Here is a 21,811-nt window from a genome sequence, read left to right on the forward strand (position 1 = left end):
TCTTTGAGAGTATCTCTACCGCTCCTGCTGTCTCTAGAGAGTTGAAAACAGCTCTTCTGGGACAGGTAGCACGTCCGGTGAACAGGTCAGGGTTCCAGCAGGTCTGAGACAGCAGGTCTGGGACAGGTAGCACGTCCGGTGAACAGGTCAGGGTTCCATAGCCGCAGGCAGAACAGTTGAAACTGGAGCAGGTGGACTGGGGACAGCAAGGAGCCATCATGCCAGGTAGTCCTGAGGCATGGTCCTAGGGCTCAGGTCCTCCGAGAGAGAGAAAGAAAGAAAGAAAGAGAGAAAGAGAGAATTAGAGAGAGCATATTTAAATTCACACAGGACACCGGATAAGACAAGAGAAATACTCCAGATGTAACAGACTGACCCTATCCCCCCGACACATAAACTACTGCAGCACAAATACTGGAGGCTGAGACAGGAGGGGTCAGGGGGTGGGCATTCTATGTTTGTGTTTCTATGTTTTGGCCGGGTATGGTTTCCAATCAGAGGCAGCTGTCTATCATTGTCTCTGATTGGAAGCCATACTTTCGTGGGTAGTTGTTTTCTGTTGCGTTTAGGTAACCTGACAGAAATGTTGGCTGTCGTTTTGTTTCTTTGTCTAAGTGTTTTCATTTTATTAAAATTAATTATGAGCACTCAACACGCTGTGCCTTGGTCCCCTCTATACGACGCCCATTACAGAACTACCCACCACGATTGGATCAAGCGGCATAGTTTGGCTGGGCCAGGGGTGAAACCTGAGCCAACTCCCCGTGTTTTGTCATGGGGAGCATGTGTCTGTTCCTCGCATTCTCCCTCCAGTGCGCCTCCATAGCCCAGTACGTCCGGTGCCAGCTCCACAAGAAAAGACTCCAGTGATAATCCATGGCCCGGAGCCTGTAGGGATAATCCATGGTCCGGAGCTTGTAGGGATAATCCATGGCAAGAAGCCTGTAGGGATGATCCATGGCCCGGAGCCTGTAGAGATGATCCATGGCACGAAGCCTCCAGTGATGATCCATGGCGCGGAACCTGTAGTGATGATCCATGGCATGGAGCCTGCAGCGACGGTCCCCGGTCCGGAGCCTCCAGCGACGCTCCCCAGTCTGGAGCCTCCAGCGACGGTCCGCAGCCCGGAGTCATCAGTTGCGGTCCGCAGCCCGGAGTCTTCAGCGGCGGTCCGCAGCCCGGAGTCTTCAGCGGCGGTCCGCAGCCCGGAGTCTTCAGCGGCGGTCCGCAGCCCGGAGTCTTCAGCGGCGGTCCGCAGCCCGGAGTCTTCAGCGGCGGTTGGCGTTTCAAAGCCTTCGGCGATGATCCACGGTCTGGTTCCTCAGGATACACAGAAGCGGGGGAATCAGCGGGCTGTGGGGGTGCTACGCCCTGAACCAGAGCTGCCGCCAAGTACAGATGCCCTCCCGGACCCTCCCCTATAGGTTCAGGTTTGCGGCCGGGAGTCCGCACCTTTGGGGGGGGTACTGTCACGCCCTGACCTAGAGAGCTGTTGTTTCTCTGTTTAGTTGGGTCAGGGTGTGATGGGGTGGGCATTCTATGTTTGTGTTTATATGTTTTGGCCGGGTATAGTTTCTAATCAGAGGCAGCTGTCTATCGTTGTCTCTGATTGGAAGCAGTACTTAGGCAGCCTTTTCCCACTTGGTTTTCGTGGGTAGTTGTTTTCTGTTTCGTTTAGGTAACATGACAGAACTGTTTGCTGTCGTTTTTGTTTCTTTGTCTAAGTGTTTTCATTTCATTAATAAATCCTCTTACATCTAGACGTTCCGCTAGCGGAACACCTGCTCCAATATCCAATGATGGGCGTGGCGCGAAATACAAAGTCCTCTAAAATCCGAAAACTTCAATTTTTCAAACATATGACTATTTTACACCATTTTAAAGACAAGACTCTCCTTTATCTAACCACACTGTCCGATTTTAAAAAGGCTTTAGAGCGAAAGCAAAACATTAGATTATGTCAGCAGAGTACCCTGCCAGAAATAATCAGACACCCATTTTTCAAGCTAGCATATAATGTCACAAAAAACAAAACCACAGCTAAATGCAGCACTAACCTTTGATGATCTTCATCAGATGACACTCCTAGGACATTATGTTATACAATACATGCATGTTTTGTTCAATCAACTTCATATTTATATCAAAAACCAGCTTTTTACATTAGCATGTGACGTTCAGAACTAGCATACCCACCGCAAACTTCCGGTGAATTTACTAAATTACTCACGATAAACGTTCACAAAATACATAACAATTATTTTAAGAATTATAGATACAGAACTCCTTTATGCAATCGCTATGTCCGATTTTAAAATAGCTTTTCGGTGAAAGCACATTTTACAATATTCTCAGTAGATAGCCCGGCATCACAGGGCTAGCTATTTAGACACCCACCAAGTTTAGCACTCACCAAAATCAGATTTACTATTAGAAAAGTTTGATTACCTTTGATGTTCTTCGTCAGAATGCACTCCCAGGACTTCTACTTCAATAACAAATGTAGGTTTGGTCCAAAATAATCCATAGTTATGTTCCATCAGCGACGTTTTGTTAGTGCGTTCTAGACACTATCCGAATGGTAAATAAGGGTCGTGCGCATGGCGCATTTCGTGACAAAAGATTTCTAAATATTTCATTACCGTACTTCGAAGCATGTCAACCGCTGTTTAAAATCAATTTTTATGCCATTTTTCTCATAAAAAAGCGATAATATTCCGACCGGGAATCTGCAATTAGGTAAACAGCCGAAAGAAAATAAATCACGGGGTCGACTCGGGCACACGCCTAAGCCCTTTGTCCTCTGATAGACCACTTAGCAAAAGCACTCGTGTGTTTCAGCCAGGGCTTTGAATTACGTCATTCAGCTTTTTCCCGGGCTCTGAGGGCCCATGGAAGCCGTAGGAAGTGTCACGTAACAGCAGAGATCCTTTGTAATGGATAGAGAGAATCAAGAAGGGGAAGAAATGGTCAGACAGGGTACTTCCTGAACAGAATCTTCTCATGTTTTGGCCTGCCAAATGAGTTCTGTTATACTCACAGACACCATTCAAACAGTTTTAGAAACTTTGGAGTGTTTTCTATCCAAAGCTAATAATTATATGCATATTCTAGTTTCTGGGCAGGAGTAATAATCAGATTAAATCGGGTACGTTTTTTATCCAGCCGTGAAAATACTGCCCCCTATCCATAACAGGTTAACCTCTCTAGGGTATGTGGGACGAAATCGTCCCACCTACTCAACAGCCAGTGGAATCCCGTGGCGCGATATTCAAATAACTTAGAAATGCTATTACTTCAATTTCTCAAACATATGACTATTTTACACCATTTTAAAGACAAGACTCTCGTTAATCTAACCACACTGTCCGATTTCAAAAAGGCTTTACAACGAAAGCAAAACATTAGAATGTCAGCAGAGTACCCAGCCAGAAATAATCAGACACCCATTTTTCAAGCTAGCATATAATGTCACAAAAACCAAAACCACAGCTAAATGCAGCACTAACCTTTGATGATCTTCATCAGATGACACTCCTAGGACATTATGTTATACAATACGTGCATGTTTTGTTCAATCAAGTTCATATCTATATCAAAAACTAGCTTTTTACATTAGCATGTGACGTTCAGAACTAGCATACCCACCGCAAACTTCCGGTGAATTTACTAAATTACTCACGATAAACGTTCACAAAAAACATACATTATTTTAAGAATTATAGATACAGAACTCCTTTATGCAATCGCGGTGTCCGATTTTAAAATAGCTTTTCGGCAAAAGCACATTTTGCAATATTCTGAGTAGATAGCTCGCCATCACGGGCTAGCTATTTTGACACCCACCAAGTTTGGCACTCACCAAACTCAGATTTACTATAAGAAAAATTGGATTACCTTTGCTGTTCTTCGTCAGAATGCACTCCCAGGTCTTCAACTTCATCCACAAATGTTGTTTTGGTTCAAAATAATCCATAGTTATGTTCAAATATCCTCTGTTTTGTTCTTGCATTCAAGACACTATCCGAAGGGTGACGCGCGGACGCGTATATACATTTCTAAATATTCCATTACCGTACTTCGAAGCATGTCAAACGCTGTTTAAAATCAATTTTTATGCGATTTTTCTCGTAAACAAAACGATAAAATTCCGACCGGGAAACCCTGTTTTCGTTCAAAGACTCAAAGTTTAAAATGGCTTCTTCACGTGCATGCGCGCACCCGTCTCATTGTTCTCAGATCGACCACTTACCAAATGCGCTACTGTTTTTCAGCCTGCGACACCAGAGTCATCATTCAACGTTCTGGCACCTTCTGAGAGCCTATGGGAGCCTCAGGAAGTGTCACGTTACAGCAGAGATCCTTTGTTTTCAATAAAGAGAGTCAAGAAGGCCAAGAAATGGTCAGAGAGGGCACTTCCTGTACAGAATCTTCTCAGGTTTTTGCCTGCCATATGAGTTCTGTTATACTCACAGACACCATTCAAACAGTTTTAGAAACTTTAGGGTGTTTTCTATCCAAATCAAACAGTTATATGCATATTCTAGTTTCGAGGCAGTAGTAATAACCAGATTAAATCGGGTACGTTTTTTATCCGGATGTGAAAATACTGCCCCCTACCCTAGAGAGGTTAATGCCATTTGATGAATCCCGGAACATATTCCAGTCTGTGCTAGCAAAACAGTCCTGTAGCGTAGCTTCCATGACATCTGACCGGTACCATGTTGAGCAAGTCACTGGTACTTCCTGCTTTAGTTTTGCTTGTAAGCAGGAATCAGGAGGATAGAATTATGGTCAGATTTTCCAAATGGAGAGCGAGGGAGAGCTTTGGACGCGTCTCTCTGTGTGGAGTAAAGGTGGTCTAGAGTTTTTTTACCTCTGTTTGCACATGTGACATGCTGGTAGAAATGACGTAAAACGGATGTAACTTTACCTGCATTAATGTCCCCGGCCACAAGGAGCGCCGCTTCTGGATTAGCATTTTCTTCTTTGCTTATGGCCTTATACAGCTCATGAGTGTGGTCTTAGAGCCAAAGTCGGTTTGTGGTGGTAAATAGACAGCTAAGAAAAATATAGATAAACTCTCTTGGTAGATAGTGTGGTCTACAGCTTTTCATGAGGTACTCTACCTCAGGCGAGAAATAATTCCTCAGATCCTGCATGGTTTTGGGTCTCTGTCACAGGCTCCAGGTCTGGTTCCTCCACTGTCAGTGAAACTAAATGATGAAAAGACCTTTGTGGATCTGGGGAGCTCTTCTGCTGAATTGACAGACTCTGCTCTGTACTGTGCTGTGGAGCCTAGAGGAACAGTGAGAGGGAACCCAGAAACACTGTACAAAAACCTGTTTCTGTGTTGGTGTGCTGTGACAACTCATTGACTCAGCAATCAGCAGAATACATACTTGTCTGTTTGTGGTTTTAGAAGCACTTGCTGTCTACTGTTTGACAGCAACGCCATCAAGTGGAGTCTGTAGTACATAAGTCATTTGTGGTAAATGCTTTCAAATGTACAAATAACATTTCATTGTTTTAATATTGTCAGTTGGGGGAGCTAAAACTAAGGATTAGATTATGAATCCTTGTGATAAGACATGATTCTACCTACATTAATAAAATCAATCTAAGCAGGAGGAGGAGCAGCAACAACCATAGTAACAGCAACAACAGTTGAAGACTCTTCAAACACAGAATGTGGAAAGAACAGGGATCAGTCTGATTTGCTGCCTTTACTGTCAGTTTGCCTCTCTTACAAAGACCATTATGTTACTTTTTTAAATTTTACTGTTGACAAAAATTAAAGGTAAGAGACAGCATTTGTTGTACAATATGTTTTTATTGTCTATATATATAAATATATATATATATATATATATATATATATATATATATATATATATATATATATATATGACAATAAAACAAACACTATCCAAGGAAATAATCTAATATCAATAATATCAATCTTTACGCAATTACTTTTTACAGGTTTAAATTCTGAAGAGGTAATTGCACCATATACTGATGCAGTGCTGGCTTTGGACACGGTCAGAGTTACTCTCTCTTGTAACTACACCGCTGGTGACACTCTTCAATGTTATCGACAATATCCCAAATCACCACCACAGTTACTGGTTATGGAACGTATGATTGCAAAAACTCCAGGTTTTACTCTAAATCATGACAAAAAGCCAAACGTGTGGATCTGGAGATCTCCTCTGCTGAAGTGACAGACTCTGCTCTGTATTACTGTGCTCTGAGGCCCACAGAGAAAGGAAACCCAGAAATACTGTAAAAAAAACCTGACAATATATACTGTAGAAAGAGAGCCATAACAGAAAATATTTCAAGTTGTAGTCAAGAGGAGGCGCTGTTTAATCAAAGATCCACACATAGCTTATGGATGTTATCGTTCAGGAAGTAGCTAGTTAGTCATGTCTCTCAGTGCTGTCTTTCGGTTTCTCAATGGTCTAGCAATGTTTTTCTTCTCATTTGTTCTCTTTTCAGCTTTTTTAGGTGAGTTATTATATGAATTGAAATCTTTTAATTTAATCTTACAGTGAACGAACAGCACAAAAACATGGTAATTCCACATTCATCATTTTTAAATGTCATTTACAACTGTACAGTTGTACAGTTACAGAAGTTATTTGACCAAATCTTTCAAACATTTACCCTTCGACTACAGAAGAGCTTGTTCAGGAGGGAAGGAATGTCCATCTCTCCTGCAAATATGATGGCACTGTCTACAATCTACAGTGGTACCGCCAATATCCCAGATCCCAACCAGAATTCCTCTTGTACATCACACCAAAGGGGTCTCGTCTGACAGTTTCCATTGACAAAGTGGACAAACGTGTGGATCTCTTCTGCTGATGTGACAGACTCTGCTCTGTACTACTGTGCCATGAAGACCACAGTGACAGGAAACGGTGACACTGTACAAAAACATGTCAAGAACCATTGGAGGAAACAGACATCCTGTATGACACACTTAAGTAACATACCTACTGTATGTTAAGTTATATGACAGATCTTCTGTGTCTGTGCTCCTCCTATAGACTGCCCTCCACAGTCATGAAGTCCAGTGACAAGGTTTTTCTATGTATAATAATGATACAATAGTTCCATCCAGTGTTCAACATTCTGCCAAACAAGGTGAAACCTTGACATTGCTAGTATTTTCAAGGGCAAGACAATAGGAGTCAGTGGAGTCTCATAGTTTACTTCTATTCCTTTCAGCTAGAGATATCAGTTTTTTCATGGGCTGCGTCTCAATCCACCGCATCAGCCTATGGTGGTCTTCTGCATCTGTGGTGGAAGGTGGCCGAGCTGCAGCAGTGTTTGTCAGACCATGAGACGTCCTGAAAATCGATCTTCTCACAAATATGTCTGTAGCGTCAGAACGGTTTGGCCTAAAACATATGTATGACCACTCTATGGAAAGATGAGACTCACTGTCGATGTGCCAACTTCTGTTTGTAGCGTACCACTAATGTGACCCCACTGTGGAAAGGGAAGATTCTCAAGAACACGATGGAGAATTTAAGGGGTTAAATATGTGTAAACTATATATTTTCAAAGCTTTCTTATATCTCATTGATATAGCAGAGACACTTCATTTTTTGCCATTTATGAATGTGTTATTAAATCCGTTTCTATCGGATTTTGGTAGTATAGGGCAAATTCTATATTTTATCAAATCATCTTGTAATATATGTTTTATACCCAAAGGTGTCCTAAAATTCTAAATCAAATAGCTTAATGATCTATTCAGTATGTCCTGAGAAGAGATCGTTATGCAGAAGGGAGCAATAGTGATGAGTTTAAGAAGAGGTTTGATTCCAGGCTGAATTTCACTTCTAGCTCTGTCCCCTTGATGATCCAGAGGTTGCAGCTGTCTGACTCTGCTGTGTACTACTGTGCTCTGAGGCCCACTGTGACAACAGGATATACAGCCCCCCTACAAAAACGAGTGTATCCTTACCAGTGTAGAAAAAATGCAAGCCTTACATCTGTGGTGGGTGTGACGTTAGCAGGGCTGTACACCTCACACAGTGACACACAGAAGGACATTTCAGAGGAGAGTGAATGAATGCCAACATAAGTCTGAAGATGGAGAAATCCATCAGTGTATTGATCATTCTGATTATGACTACAGGTAAACAATACCTAAACATTTGAACTCATTGCATCCTTATAATCAGATTATTACATTATGGTTTTGGTAGTAAAACATATTTTGTTGAAGTAAAGTCATTTAAATGTGAATAACTTAGTTGATTTCTAAAAAGTCTTAAAAAATAAGTATGTGTCATCAATCACTTTTATTATATGTTTTTCTCTGCAGGAATGGTATCTGGAGATAGTGTGACTCCTGACAAGGAGGAGTACACCCCCACTGAGGGATCATCAGTGACTCTGAGCTGTAAATATGAAACAAGCAGCGAGTATATTTACCTTTACTGGTTCCGGCATTATTCTAACCAGGCTCCTCAGTTTCTATTGTATAAAGGTGCCAGATCATGGAGCTCTGAAGAACATATCCCTGATAAGAGATATACATCCACAACATCCTCGACATCAACTGAACTGGTCATAACAAGCCTAACCCTGACAGACACAGCTCTCTACTACTGTGCTCTTGACACAGTGATACAAAGTGTATAATACACCATACAAAAACCTGCAGACCAAAATGCTTTGATTAAGTGGAAATGATAATTAAACTTCAACCACATTTGATATCATGATGGCAGAAGTTGAGATCAGAGAATTGTGGTCACACCTGTGCTGTGTTCAATCACCAGGTGATCTAGTGTTTCTCTGTCTTCATATTCAATGCACTGTGAGAAATATGTATTCTTCACTCTTCAATCAGGAGTCCTCAATTCCACTTAGGCATGTTGTTACAGGCCCACTGTGACAACAGGATATACAGCCTCCTTACAAACACATGTGTCCATAGAAACATACAGTACCACTGAAAAGTTGGGACAAAAGCACAAAATGTATTTCAATATACTTTATTACAGTAGTAGACCTGTATTTGACACTGTTGACTACATGAGTGTTTATACATTAATTCTAATATAATATCTGTACTTTTTCACACACAAAAATGTAGTTTGTCACACTCACTTCATGGAACATTCATGTAATTGACAATTGCTTTAGGCTACCTTTCATTTCATGTGAGCTAAAAGTCACACTTTGACTTTGGCTAATGTTCTGCAAAGAGTGCTTAATTATTATATCAACATGGTAATATTGACCCACTCATTTACATTCAATCTTACCTCTCTCTGAAAAGGCTCCTCCTTCATGTCTGTCAGTTGATGGTGATATACAGGCTGAGATGGACATGGAAGAGAGAGAGAGGATCTCTACCTCTTACTGTAACTCACAGTCACTCTCAGTGTGTTCTGTATAACCATGGTACTCTGTCTGATCATCTGGCTGGTTCTTGATGTATTCTGCTTCGGTATGATGGGACCTTGTCTCTCATTTGTTTATTTAATCTTAATCTATCTAATGTTCATGTTTTTAATGTTTCATCACTTCATCTGTTTTGGTCTTCCATAGCGCACAGGAGACCATGTCCAACAGCAACCAGAAGGTTTGATTACTACAGAAGGAGGACTGGTAACACTGAGTTGTCAATATAACACCACCAGTGCTCACAATGCATATCTATATTGGTACAAACAAGAAGCAAATTACTTCCCTAAACATATGTTGAGCTGTTATTATTTTGGATCTGGAGACAATGCTGCAGGGTTCAAGGACAGATTCAATGCAAGTCTAAATGCCAAGACAAAATCAGTCCCCTTGACTATCCAGAGGTTACAGCTATCTGCAACATCCACATTTTCAGCACCTGGGGAACAGTGGACTAACCCCTTGCTCAGGGGTAGAAGGACAGATTTTTACCTTGTCAACTTGGGGATTTGATCCAGCAACCTTTCGGTTACTGGCTCAACGCTCTAACCACTACGACAACAGGACATACAGCCCCTTTACAAAAACACTGTGTGTTATGTACCATTTTTTAAGTCAAGGGCAGGTGTTACATAATTGAGGCACAGGAAAGGAAATGGCTTTTATAGATGACTGTGAGAACCCGGGGAGTCATTCTGTCATAAATATACTTGTGTTCACTCTTTTCACTCTGTTAAATAACACTTACAAGCATGTTACTGGGATGCATTTTAATATTAGAAATAGTGGGTGAGTTTGATGCTATTCTTCATGTCCAATCACTGTGAATGTAGTTACTGAGCCTGGCTACGCAGACACTCGTGAGGAGTTTGGATGAAATGATTGAATAACACGTGTGTGTAATATTTTTTTCCAATGCTCGCGCACGTAACACAAGCTGTGCGATCAGCATGTTAACGTTACCCAGAAAGATTCACAGCTTTCATCGCTGCCAATGGTGATTCTAACATGTATTGACTCAGGGGTTTGAATACTTATGTAAATTAGATATTTCTTTAGAAGAAAAAGAAGGAAGGAAGGGAAGTGTTGCTAAGGTACAGAATAGTAGATTTTCGTAGACAGAAGGTGCTCTTTGGTAAAAGGGGTAATTTGGTCATCAAAAAGAAAGTACGACCGAGGCACTCTTCATGTAATTAATTAAAATGCCTTTATTTGTATGCCATGTTCAATGGAAACAAAGTTTAAAAAACTCCGATGCATTTTGGCTGCATGGCCTTAGCCAGGGAGTACAAAGATATGATAATACAATGTCGTCTTTTTCCAATCAACACTGATTTGAAGAGTGAATGTTACCGAATTCATTGGACAACACCAAGTAAGCAGTACTACACACATCAAAAAGTGAAATACTGTAGACACGCCACCAGAAATGCCTCTCAAGGCTAGAGGCATTAGAACCCCTAGAAAGTTAGTTCTAACTTTGAATATGACTGGGCAAATTGTAATGAATAGAATAGTCATCTATTTTACAGTACACCAGAACACAGCAAACATGGACCACAACAGCCTAAACATACCTGAGGGCAATAGAGCAAAGAGTCCACTAGATGACAGCAAAGGGACCTCTTACAACCCTACAGGAAATGTGAGAAATCCATATCTTAATTTTAACCAGGGTACTTAGTGGCCTGTAGTTTGTAAATCCCAAAACATTCCCTTTGGTTTATCTGTTTAAGACGGTCCCCTTTTCTAATTGATGCTGGAACATGATCAATACCCATAGCCTGTAGGGAGGCAGGGTTGCCATGATGTAAGCACTTGTAGTGCCTTGCCATGGGGTAATCTTCATTGCCTACCCGTATGGCGTACTTGTGGTCTTGAAGGCATCTCTTTGTCCGTCCAATGTAGAACATCTTGCACTATGGACATATTTCTGTATTTCATTTTCAATACATTTACAAACATTTCTAAAAACATGTTTTCACTTTTTCATTATGGTGTATTGTTTGTAGATGTGTGAGAAAAAAATATTTAATACAATTTTATTACAGGCTGTAGCACAAAATAAATTGGAATAAGTCAATCAGTATGAATTCTTTCTGAAGGCACTCTATGTCTATTATTATTTTTTATTTATTTAACTAGGCAAGACAGTTAAGAACAAAGTCTTATTTACAGTGACGGTCTACCCTGACCAAACCCTAACGACGCTAGGCCAATTGTGCACCACCCTATGAGACTCCCAATCACAGTCAGCTGTGATACAGCCTGGAATAGAACCATGGTCTGTAGTGACACGTCTAGTAGTGAGATGTAGTGCCTTAGAGTGCTATGCCACTCAGGAGCCCGATAACTGCACTAGTTGTTAAGGCTTTGATCTTGTCCGATCTTGATTACTGTCGGATAATATGGTCAGGTGTAGTAAAGAAAGACCAAAGACCAAAGCAGCATCGCTTGCCTTTAACTTCACATACAGAACTAACATCAACATTGTTGTGGAAAACTTCATCCAAAGAATCTAGGCAGAGACTCATTTAATTGTATAATAGTACATATTTTAATGCAAGCAGCTGCCAGAAGATCCGTCTCTGATCACAGTCAAGGTAAACCTTTCCAAGCAAAAATATATCATAACTGCTCACAGCTTACATCGCTGTCACCATATTAGCTAAACTAATGTCATAGTCAAGATAACTAATAGAACTAGCACGTTAGTAAACCCGCTACAATCATGCAGTATAGTGTACAGTCAGTAAGTGGTTTAGCAGTTACAACGGTGGGCCCCGGTGACGATACATTTGTAAAACCAAAAGCTTACCTAGACTTGGTAGAGTTCCGGTGTTGGATAGTCATAGCCAGCTAGCTAACATAGGATCACTGTATTTGAGCCGGGTGTTTGGGTAGGCTAAACTAGCTAGCTGCATTTGCTAGCAAAGTGAAAGTGATTTTTTTTACAAAGTTTAACTCTCCCTCTCTCTCCATCTTGCTTCTCCTTAATTCTTGAAAATAATTTGTTAAAAATTCTTCAACTATTGTCTTCCTCTCTTTGAGACAACTACTCACCTGCTTTTATGCACGCAGTGCTAGCTAGCTGTAGCTTATGCTTTCAGTACTAGATTCATTCTCTGATCTTTTGATTGGGTGTACAACATGTCAGTTCATGCTGCAAGAACTCTGATACGTTGAAGGACGTCCTCCAGAAGTTGTCATAATTACTGTGTAAGTCTATGGAAGGGGGTGAGAACATACATTGACGTCAATATTAGGTTTTGTATTGACGTCAATGTAACCAGACTAGGACGGAAGCTAGCTGTCCTCTGGCTACACCATGATGCTACTCTACAGAGTGCTGTTGAGGCAACTGTAGACCTTCATTTCAAAACAATGTGTTTTAATCAATTATTTGGTGACGTGAATATTTTTCATATAGTTTTGTCTAAAAAGGATAAATGTTTCACTATTTACATTTTTATGAAATTAACTGAGGAGGATGGTCCTCCCCTTCCTCCTCTGAGGATCCACTACTAGTAGGCACTATCATCTCCAATAGCGCAATCTGAATCCCCAATAAAGGGTAAAACAGTGGGGAGATCCGTCAGGTCCTTTAATCTTGTCGTTCGCCTAGGATAAGGGGGCGCTACAGCGATTTAAAAAAAATAAAAATTGCCCATTTTAAACGGCCTCCTACTCAAACTCGGAAGCTAGGATATGCATATAATTAATACTTGTGGATAGAAAACACCCTAAAGTTTCTAAAACTGTTTGAATGGTGTCTGTGAGTATAACAGAACTCATATGGCAGTCAAAACCCCGAGACCGATCGTAACAGGAAGTGGAATTCTGAATTGCGGACTCAACTTCATCAGTTTGCCTGTAAATCACACAGTGAGCAATGGTTCATTGAAGTTTGCGGGGGGTATGCTTTTTCTGAATGTCACATGCTAATGTAAAAAGCTGTTTTTTGATATAAATATGAACTTGATTGAACAGACATGCATGTATTGTGTAACATAATGTCCTAGGTGTGTCATCTGATGAAGATCATCAAAGGTTAGTGCTGCATTTAGCTGTGGTTTGGGTTTTTGTGACATTATATGCTAGCTTGATAAATGGGTGTCTGATTATTTCTGGCTGGGTACTCTGCTGACATAATCTAATGTTTTGCTTTCATTGTAAAGCCTTTTTGAAATTGGACAGTGTGGTTAGATTAACGAGAGTCTTGTCTTTTAATAGCTGTAAAATAGTCATATGTTTGAGAAATTGAAGTAATAGCATTTCAAACGTTTTGAAAATCGCGCCACAGGATTAGACTGGCTGTTACGTAGGTGGGACGATTTGGTGCCACCTAGCCCATAGAGGTTAATCTAACTACATTGTCCGATTTCAAAAAGGCTTTACAGCGAAAGCAAAACATTAGAATATGTCAGGAGAGTACCCTGCCAAAAATAATCACACAGCCATTTTCCAAGCAAGCATATATGTCACAAAAACCAAAACCACAGCTAAATGCAGCACTAACCTTTGAGGATCTTCATCAGATGACACTCCTAGGACATTATGTTATACAATACAGGCATGTTTTGTTCAATCAAGTTCATATTTATATCAAAAACCAGCTTTTTACATTAGCATGTGATGTTCAGAACTAGCATACCCACCGCAAACTTCCGGTGAATTTACTAAATTACTCACGATTAACGTTCACAAAATACATAACAATTCTTTTAAGAATTATAAGATACAGAACTCCTTTATGCAATCGCGGTGTCAGATTTTAAAATAGCTTTTCGGCGAAAGCACATTTTGCAATATTCTGAGTAGATAGCCCGGCCATCACGGCTAGCTAATTTCACACCCACCAAGTTTGGCCCTCACCAAACTCAGATTCACTATAAGAAAAATTGGATTACCTTTGCTGTTCTTTGTCAGAATGCACTCCCAGGACTTCTACTTCAACAACAAATGTTGTTTTGGTTCCAAATAATCCACAGTTATATTGAAATAGCTCCGTTTTGCTCCTGCGTTCAGGTCACAATCCGAAGGGTGATGCGCGAGTGCATTTCGTGACAAAAAAATTCAAAATATTCTATTACCATACTTGGAAGCATGTCATGTTTAAAATACATTTTTATGCGATTTTTCTCGTAAAATAGCGATAATATTCCAACCGGGCGACGTTGTATTCATTCAAAGACTGAAAGAAAAACATGGAGTCGTCTCATGGACGCGCATCTCCAGTGTCATTGTTCCCTGCCTGACCACTCACAAAAACTCCTGCTGTTTTTCGCCCAGAGACTGCAGAGACGTCATTCCACTTTCTGGCGCCTTCTGAGAGCCAATGGAAGCCTTAGAAAATGTCACGTTACAGCAGAGATGCTGTATTTTTGATAGAGATGCAACAGAAGGACAACAAATTGTCAGACAGGGCACTTCCTGCCTGGAATCTTCTCAGGTTTTGGCCTGCCATATGAGTTCTGTTATACTCACAGACACCATTCAAACAGTTTTAGAAACTTCAGACTGTTTTCTATCCAAATCTACTAATAATATGCATATTCTAGTTCCTGGGCCAGAGTAGTAACCAGTTTAATTTGGGTACGTTTTTCATCCGGCCTTGAAAATACTGCCCCCCAGCCCAGACAAGTTAATGCAGCTGGTGGCCATACCAGATACTGACTGTTACTTTTCCCCCTTTGTTCAGGGACACATTATTCAATTTCTGTTAGTCACATCTCTGTGGAACTTGTTCAGTTTATGTCTCAGTTGTTGAATCTTGTTATGTTCACACAAATACTTACACATGTTAAGTTTGCTGAAAATAAAAGCAGAGAGGACGTTTCTTTTTTTGCTGAGTTTATTTTAAGTTTAATTTTCTTTTCATTAACGTATGCATTACAACAATCCTTTATTTGTACAGACCACAGTTTAGAGAATGCTATCGCTCCTTTAAGAAATGAAGTGCATGGCTTGGAGGTAAACACTGGCACGGTGTCCTACAACTTCTCCTCAACTTCTACAAATGACAATAATCCATCTATGGATGATAGATACAGACTTCCAAGAGCATTGGTCGCCTGGTAGTCTGTTAGGTTATATTGATAAAGAGACCAAACGTGTGGATCTGAAGATCTCCTCTTCTCAAGTGCCATGAAGACCACAGCGACACTGAACAAAAACCTGTCAAGAGCCATGGGAGGAATCAGACATCCTGTATGACATGCATATGTAACATACCTACTGTATATTAAGGTGAGGGACTTATGGTAGAGGAGGAGCTGAACAACACTATAGAAACAGTATAGTATAAAAACAGGAGGGAACTTTCAGAGACTGCTTAGATCTTTCTGTCAGTTTGTCTCTGTTTATCTAATATGTGGTGTTGCTGGATTCAGTGTTGTTCCTGACCATATGTATGGGGAGGTGATACAATACAATACATGACAATACAATACATTCAATATTGTCAAAATTGTCAATATGAATTCAATTCAATTTCATAATATTTTATTCAACAATTAAATGTATGAGTATTAAAACCATTCTCTATGCAGGTATCAATTGTGAGGACCTCACTCCACTCAAGAAAGAAGAGTACTGTTTAGAGGGAACCCCTGTTACCCTGTCTTACAAATACTCCAGGACAGCTACTGCTGGATATTAAGTCTGTTGGTATCACCAACACACCTCACAAAGGCCAGAGTTACTCCTGTACATCTCAGGTTCAGAGATGATAAAATTAGCAGATCCTCTGACCACTCGAATAACTGAATGAAGAGATAAACCATTTGGATCTGAAGATCTCCTCTGCTGTAGTGACAGACTCGGCTCTGTACTACTGTGCTGTGAGGCCCACAGTGACAGGAAAATTCCTTCCAATTTGATGTGTATTCATATTCTGCTACAGTCAGGACTCTTAACCACATCATATACATACAATATGCATGGATTATATGACATCATTGTTCTCAAGATGGACCTGCTCAGTCCTCTGGTGGAAAAATACATGTACTGCTCTCTTTAGAGGAGCATACCTGAAGCCAAATGACTGGTAATGGACCAGACAAACTGCTCTTTTGGTCTGGGTCACTACTAAAAAGTAAATAAAGTTTGTGCTTGTATAATAATTCAATATTCATGTGAGGATTTAGTGTGTTTTTTTCTCAGAAGTTCCTCAACATTTAAACGCGGTCAGCAAAGTGAAAGTAGAGTATGAAGGGTTTTCTTTATATTTACCCACAAACAACCATTTCTGCAGCTCCTGGCTGATCTTCAGGTGAGGTACCTTCTTATCCTACATGTGCTGCCCACTACACCTTCTGAAGGACGGGTTGATCAGGCCCAAGTGAGCCAGGTGGCTCGTCCACTGCTTCTCACTCTTCAGGCACAACCAATGAGATGTTCTCTCTGACTCCTGATCAGTTATATGACATATCTTCTTTGTCTGTGCTCCTCCTAAAGACTGCCCTCAACAGTTATGAACAACTGTCCAGTGACAAAGTTTTTCTATGTTTAATAATGATACAATAGTTCCATCTAGTGTTCAACATTCTGCCCAACAAGGTGAAACCTTGACATTGCTTGTATTTTCAAGGACAAATTACTAGTGAGTGTCAATAGGTGTCAGTGGAGTCTCATAGTTTGCTTCTTTTCCTTTAAGAGAGAGTTATCTGTTTTGTCGCATGGGCTGCATCTCATTCCACCACGTCAGTCTATGGCAGACTTCTGCAACTGCGGTGGAAGGTTGCCGAGCCACAGCCGTGTTTGTCAGACCATGAGACATCCTGAAAATCGGTCTTCTCAAAAAAACGTCTGTAGTGTCTGAACGGTTTGACCTAGAAAACTAATATGACCACTCTTTAGAAAGATGAGACTCTCATGAAATACGATGGTGGTCTCTCCTCTTTTTGGGTTACAAACTAATGTGACCCAATTGTTTAATGGAGCAATTCTCACAAACAAGATGGAAAGTTTAAGGGGTTAAATATGTGTAAAACATTTTTTACATACAGTACCAGTCAAAACTTTGGACACACCTACTCATTCTGGATAAATGAGTAGGTGTGTTCAATCCTTTGACTAGTACTGTAAATATTTCCTGAGCTTTCTTGTTTCCTGAGCTCCTAGAAATAAAACAGGCACTTCAAAACCTTATTCCTTAAGATTATTATTATTTTATTTTTTTAAACAACTTTTTCAGATTGCAGAGGTGAAGAGGTTGTTGACCAGCCGAGTGGACAGGTTACTGCCATTGAAGGAGAACTGGTAACACTCAGCTGTAACTAGACTACTAGTAGTCTATCTCCTGATCTCTTCTGGTACATCCAGTTAACCAGGGACACTCAGTATGTCCTGAGAAGAGATCGTTATTCAGAAGGGAGCAATAGTGATGAGTTCAAGAAGAGGTTTGATTCCAGGCTGAATTTCACATCTACCTCTGTCCCCTTGACAATCCAGAGGTTGCAGCTGTCTGACTCTGCTGTGTACTACTGTGCTCTGAGGTCCACTGTGACGACAAGAGATTCAGTCACTGTACAACAACACAGGGTAGAGTGTTGCTCAGACAATGTCACAAGCTTCTCAATGTTTGACGATACACAGAAAGAGGAGGAGACAAGGATTTCAAAGTCTCATCATGGCCTAGTTACATCAGAGTGGTTTTACTCTTCTCCGCTGATCTCACAGTAGCAGGCATGGGAACCTGGTTGAGGAATTTACTGATTCTTGCTGCATTTTGTTATGGTATTACAATATTATTTAGTTAATATTATTATTATCTTATTTGTTTACATCCTTTTCTCCAATCCCTTTCTTTTTTCCAACATATTTTTCAGTTTTATACTACTATACATTTTTATGCATTTTAATTCCCTCTATCATGTTGCTTACCTCCTCTTTCCCCTAATACAAATATGTGTCCTTTTCCAGAATGCAGAGGAGAAGACTCAGTCACTCAGCCACCAGGAGATGTGATCGCTACTGAAGGAGAACAGGTCACACTGGACTGTCAATTTGATGCAGTTAATATTAATAATCTCTACCTGTTCTGGTACAAGCATGAAGTAAATGGCTTCCCAAAGTTCATGCTGGGACGTTTTTCTTTTGGAAGTACAAATGCCACTGGATATGAAGAGAGATTTGATGCCCATCTAGATAAAAACTCAAAATCTGTCCCCTTGATGATCCAGAGGTTGCAGCTGTCTGACTCTGCTGTGTACTACTGTGCTCTGAAGCCCACTGTGACAACAGGATATACAGCCCCCTTACAAAAACTATAGGTTTCACATGTGTACATTGAAACATACAGTACCATTGAAAAGTTGGGACAAAATAACAAAATGTATTTCAATATACTTTGTGTACAGTAGTCGACCTGAATTAGATACTCTGTGGGCTACATGAATGTTTGAACATTAATTATAATATAATATCTGTAGGTTTTAACAACAACAAAATATATCGTTATTATACTCACTTCATGGAACATTTATGTAATTGACAATTGCTTTAGGCTACTTTTCATTTCATGTGAGCAAAACGTAAGCTTTTCACTTTGGCTAATGTACTGCAAAGAGTGCTTACAACTAATATTAACAAGGTAATATTTACCCATACATTTCCCTTCAATCTTTCCTCTCTCTGAGCAGACTCCTCCTTCATGTCTGTCAGTTGATGGTGATATACAGGCTGAGATGGACATGGAAGAGAGAGTGAGGATCTCTACCTCTTACTGTAACTCACAGTCACTCTCAGTGTGTTCTGTATAACCATGGTACTCTGTCTGAGCATCTGGCTGGTTCTTAATGTATTCTGCTTTGGTATGATGAAACCTTTTCTCTCATTGGTTCTATCTAATTATTTTTATTTTATTATCACTCACTTTATCTTTTTTTCATCTTCCAGAGTGCACAGCAGACCATGTCCAACAGCAACCAGGAAGTGTGATTGCTACAGAAGGAGGATTGGTAACACTGAGTTGTCAATATAACACCACTGGAGCTAATAATATTGCATATCTCTATTGGTACAAACAAGAAGCAAATTCCTTCCCTAAACATATGCTGAACTGTTATTCTATTGGATATGGAGACAATGCTGCAGGGTTCAAGGAGAGATTCAATGCAAGTCTAAATGCCAAGACACAATCAGTCCCCTTGACGATTCAGAGGTTACAGCTGTCTGACTCCGCTGTGTACTACTGTGCTCTGAAGCCCACAGTGACAACAGGATATACAGCCCCCTTACAAAAACACTGTGTGTGCACTTGGGTCTGTATAGAACTTTGTGTTGTGTGCCCTTTTTTAAGGGCAGGTGTTGTATAATTGAGGCAGAGGAAAGGAAATGCCTTTTATAGCTGACAGTGAGAAACCAGGGGAGTCATTCTGTCATAACTCTACTTGTGTTCACTCTTTTCACTGTGTTAAAAAACACGTACCAGCATGTCACTGGGATCAATTTTAGCATATGCACTATTGGGTGAGATTGATGCTATTCTTCATATCCAATCACATATCAAATGTAATTACTGGAGACTTGAGTAATATTACTGTGAATGATATTTTGTCAATTTTAAATACACTGAATAATGAATTGAATTTTATAACAATTTCCTAAGAATAATTCCAGTTTTCATAAATGTTTTCCAGGCGGCAGTCATGGGAATGGCATTACTCCAACAACAGAAGGTGTTTGGGTTGGAGGGTGATGTCATAAATCTGTCCTGTAACTACTCCTCTGCTAGTACTCTCCAGTGGTATCAACAGTACCCTGGATCACCTCCCATCTTCCTCCTCCTCACTGGAGTGTCCTCAAACCCCTCTGTAGTGAAAGCTAAACCTGAAGACCCTCTACTGTCTGTTGGACTGAAAGATGAGAACCCGTGTGGCCATGGAGAGCTCCTCTGATGAAGTGTTAGACTCTACTCGATACTACTGTGCCCTGGAGCCCACAATGAAAGAAACAAATGAAAAAGTGACAGAAACTCATTCGGTTGTCTGAATATATTGCAGATTTATACTGTAGATTCTAGATATAAAGATGAAAACAAATAGACCTGTGAATGAATGAATTGCCTCATGGTGAATACAGTAGATTAATTATCTTACAGAAATGCCCTTCAAGCAATGTTTTCCTGTTTGACATCACGGTAGACAGGTCAGGTCCTTCTGCCAACTCTGTGCCCTAAAATCATGAAAATAAATGGAGATAAATAACACAGTTCTATCCAATATCCAATTTAAAGGGGGAGACTAAGGTAATCATATTTCAGTTCAGCCCTGCATTTTGAGGATGTGACAGTGGAATCAAGCAGCAACAAGAAGTCTGCTGTTACTTCTGCTCATCTGACAACTCTCTGTATTTTGGGGTGGGGCTTCAAATGTTTGAGAAGAGATGGTCCATTCAGAACTAGAAGGAGGAGGATGTTTTTTTTTAGTATACACAAATCTGTTTGTGTTTTTTGTTTGTGTAAACACATCTTGCTGTGCTGTGTTATAATTTTAACTTCCAGTTTCAGCCACAATGTAAATCCCTACATATATTTTGCTTTTAGTAGATGCATGTAAGTAATCAGTCAGTCAAACTAAATAATGAAAAGAACCGTGTGGATCTGGACATCTCCTCTGCTAAAGAGAAAGACTCTGCTATGTACTACTGCTCACTGATGCCCACAGTGAAAGGAGACCTACAAACGCTGTACAAAAACCTAACCTGACACATTCTATACGCACATGACATGACCTACAGGAGATGGTACATACGTTTTTAGGACACTGAGAAACACTGTACAAAAACCATACGACACGCTGCACGGTACTGCTGTGCTGTGACATCCACAGTGTCGTGTCTTTGGGGTACCATTAAACTGAAGACATGTTTATCAATTAACTCCCTGTAATTATTATCACGCGATTAAACTGATTAATCGTTTAATTGTAATTAACTAGGAGATCGGGGCACCAAGGAAAATATTCAGATTACAAAGTTATAATTTTCCTAATATAACTTTCCTATATTATAATATTATAGTATAGGCCGATTATCTTCTGGTTTAAATGGTGTATTTTACCTCGCGTCCAGTCTCATTCCAAACGTCGTAAATTGTTGTATCTGCACGAACCCAGTCTTTACTAAAATCATCCATACATCAATTGTCTTAAAATCATTTATTTACTACACTAAGTAATTAACAGAAAACATACAGTAATTATCGTCACAAAGGATTGGTAGAGTAATGTGCCCTAGTGGCTAAACAGGCAGGGCGGCCTGTTTTGTTCAACAATGGATCATAAAAGTTCAGCTGAGGAGGTACACAGAGTTCATTAATATTAACAATTGATATGCTAATCCTTTGCACATGAACGCTCACTCATTCGGG

The 21,811-nt window shown here is 40.3% G+C and overlaps 1 pseudogene; it reads left to right on the plus strand.

The window, feature by feature from the left end:
• The first annotated feature begins 1,301 nt into the window (after positions 1–1,301).
• LOC115157735 (T cell receptor alpha variable 9-1-like) lies at positions 1,302–21,292 on the plus strand (annotated as a pseudogene).
• Positions 21,293–21,811: the final 519 nt, after the last annotated feature.

The sequence above is a fragment of the Salmo trutta genome, chromosome 21 (assembly GCF_901001165.1).
Source record: "Salmo trutta chromosome 21, fSalTru1.1, whole genome shotgun sequence".
Taxonomy (NCBI): domain Eukaryota; kingdom Metazoa; phylum Chordata; class Actinopteri; order Salmoniformes; family Salmonidae; genus Salmo; species Salmo trutta.